The following is a 3,576-nucleotide window of genomic DNA, read 5'->3' as shown; positions in this document are numbered from 1 at the left end:
ACACACACACACACACACACACACACACACACACACACACACACACAAACTGAATTTCTAGACCATGATTCACTTGCATAAAAATTATTTTCAATTAAATGCTCAAGTTCTGGTTCCCCAAGAGTTTTAACCATCGTGTTTTCAAATGAACCAGTGGTTCGTAGGCATCAAGAGAAGGAGGACACCTATTAGATTATCAAGTCCGTCCCAAAAGATATCTAAGAAGTGTTCCCTGCAGTTCACTTTCAATTGCTTTGTTCACTTCTAGTTTTAAATGACTCTTCCAATGGGACTCTTCGTCAGTGTAAGAGGCCCGTGGGAGCCCTTGCTCAGCCGAAGAGCCCTCATTTCAGAAAACATATTCTGATATGAAATCTTGTTACATTGCTTGCCTCTCCCAATAGTCCCTTTCTTCTTCCCTACATTTATGCCCTTCAGCCCCTACTGATGCAGGAAATGGCAATAGCTTTCCTCATCAATTAATCTCTCCTTTCCCCTCATCACTTTTATTCTTTGTTAATCTAAAGATTTCTATGCTTTTGTCTACTTCTCTGGTCTATGTTACCATAGTAACTGCAGGCTTTAACAAGTACATCATTTCATCAGAAATCCTGGAAAGCTGCTGTTTGCCCTTGTAGCCTTCAGCTCCAGTACAGAAAGAGAATTTCTGTAATCTTGAGCATTTAAGACTTGGTCAAGTCTGTGAGAACCCACATAAGCACCTGGAGTAGCTAATCACTCAGTATATCTTTGGGGTCCAGGAGCTAAATGTTCCATGAGGAAAAGTTGGCTGAATGCCATCATCATACATTCAGAAATGTAAGAAAGAGAAAAGGAGAAAGAGAATAAGGAGATTCAGCCATGTGTACCCTTAACCACTCTGTATATCTCTAGATCTCACTTGCCCATGTTGTCAAAAGAGGAGATAAGACTACAAACCACATAAGGACATTCTACATAAACACTCGGGCACAAATCCAACCTGAAGAAATAATAGTTATGATCCTGCTTAAGGTTTCCTGATTTATTAACTGAAAATGCAAGATGCAGTTACACTGAGATTTCAGATAAATTAATAGTTTGTAGTATAAGTTTATTCCATGCAATAATTGGAATATTGTTCCACTCCACCTCCCCCTACCAAAAAGAAACACTTTATTCTTTTCTTTTAGGGTGAAATTTTTTTAAATTTTTTTAATTCTTTATTAATTACACTTTATTCACTTTGTATCCCCCATGTGGTTCCCTCCCTCCTCCCATCCCAGTTCCTCCCTTCCTCCACCCTCTGCATGCATGCCCCTCCCCAAGTCCACTGATAGAGGAGGTCTTCTTTTCCTTCCTTCTGATCCTAGTCAATTAGATCTCATCAGGAGTGGCTGTGTTGTCTTCTTCTGTGGCCTGGTAATGCTACTTCCCCTTAAGGGGAGGTAATTAAAGAGCAGGCCAATCAGTTCATGTCAGAGGCAGTCCTTCTTCCCATTACTATGGAACCCACTTGGATACTGAACTGCCATGGGCTACATCTGTGCAGGGGTCTTATGTTATCTCCATGCATAGTCCTTGATTGGAGTATCAGTCTCTGAAAGACCCCTGTGCTCAGATTTTTTGATTCTGTTGCTCTCCTTGTGGATTACGGTGAAATTTAACTGCTAAGTTAAGCATAATGTTTTCTCACTGTAGTCCCAGGCACTTAAGAGGCTGAACAGTAGTGTCACTTGAGCCCGGTGGTATCAGGCTGGCCTAGCCAACATGAAAAAAGGCCTTTGCCTTAAGAAAGAGAGAGAAAAAGGAGAATCACACACACACACACACACACACACACACACACACATGTATATTTAAAGAGAGAGTTTTAAATGAAGTAGGTAATAGGGTGATAGTGCTCCTCCAAAGAGCCATGGTTTATCCAACAAAAATAAAATTGCAGATGTTAGAAACTCCCTCTCTAGCTCTTGGTCAGGGAAGTCCAAGAGACTCTCAAATCAGTGTAAGCTATATCCATTGCCCTTGGTTGTGTACCAGAACTTGATAGTAAACCTTATTGCTGAAGATACCATGTACTTTGTACAAAGAAGTTGGAGGAACTGAGCTGGAGCTGACCTGGAATTCTCTCTCTGAGGACTAGCTCTCATAGTATTGGAAGGTGCTATGAAATCTTCTAAGAGGGAAAAGCAACCAACAAGTCTTGCCCAGCCATGATACCTATGAAACACAATAATGACGAGCACAGCAAGATATTCTCAAAGGCTCAATAGTGACACGTCTATCGTTGGAGTAGCCAACAGCTGTCAAACTGAATGTAAGGACCACTCAGATGCAAAGAATTCATGCCTAGTTCTGTAAAACTAGTCAACTACCTGTGACTGATGTGATCATGGGTCTTGGTGGAGAATCCTTTGCTGCCACTTTAATTCCTAGCTGCATTCTAAATATTAACCTTATACCTGCAGTTAAGGGTAGCTCTTAAATACAAAGAAACTCTTTTTAAAAGCAGAGGGAGACCACTACAAAAATCAAAACTGGTCCAAATGTAGAGAACAAGTAACCATCGTGTGCCCAGTCCCAAGTGATGCATCAGCAATCCAACCCTATACCTAAAGTGCAGGGAGCATCTTGGAAGAGCGGGTGGAAACACTGTAAGAACCACAGAACAAGGACATTTGCTATGATGTTTGTCTTCTATAAATGCCAGGGAAACTACACCTACGAAATCTTAGCAGTATAGTAGCCCAAACAATGAAATAATATCAGTTGTCATGGCAATGTGAATGGGAGAGGTCCCAGAAGGCCCTACCTCTAGACTAAGACTGCTTGGAGAGGAAGAGTCAGTCTTTCCCAGAGATGAGCCTCCTAATTGGTTATTCAGTACCAAGTGGTCATCCCTAAATATATACACGTAGAAGTAACACCAAATTGGGCACAGCAGATTATGTTTATATATTTACACTTATACATCAGGTAACAATAATAACTAATGAAAACTGAGATAACTCATGGGAAGAGAAGGAAGGTATGGAGGTGAAAAGGGGATATACTGGGAAGAAAGCAGGATACAATAATAGTGATTAAAGATGATTAAAGCAACATAAATATCATCTATCTTATTAAACCCATCTTGTAAAATTAATAAAAACTAATAAAAATTAGAATAAAAGGAAAGCATAAAAAGAAACATAGGCTATATGCGAGTAAAAATAATGCTGTAAAAATAATCTGAAAACTTCGATATTGTAGCCATGAAGTATACCCATAGCCCTTGACCCATTGAAATATGGCTGGTACAAATGGAGTTATGCCATGAGTAGGAAGTGCTCATTATGTTTCAAAGACATCCTTAACAATTATAATATGAATTGTACTGATTAATTTTAAGTATTTAATCGTGCTAATTTAAATGCAGCTAGGCAAATAATGTAAGCCAACAATTTCAGCTTCATTTTTTTTTCTTAATGTGTCTACTATGAAATTTACATCACATATGTGCCTATCATTGCATTTCTGCGTTAGTAACCAAGAGCAAAACTCAACATAAGAAAATGAAAAGAGATTTCCACAGTAGAAGCTGGGCCACTACAA

Source organism: Psammomys obesus, unplaced genomic scaffold, assembly GCF_907164565.1.
Source record: "Psammomys obesus unplaced genomic scaffold, mPsaObe1.curated_primary_1811, whole genome shotgun sequence".
NCBI lineage: Eukaryota > Metazoa > Chordata > Mammalia > Rodentia > Muridae > Psammomys > Psammomys obesus.
This window is presented reverse-complemented; position numbering follows the sequence as displayed.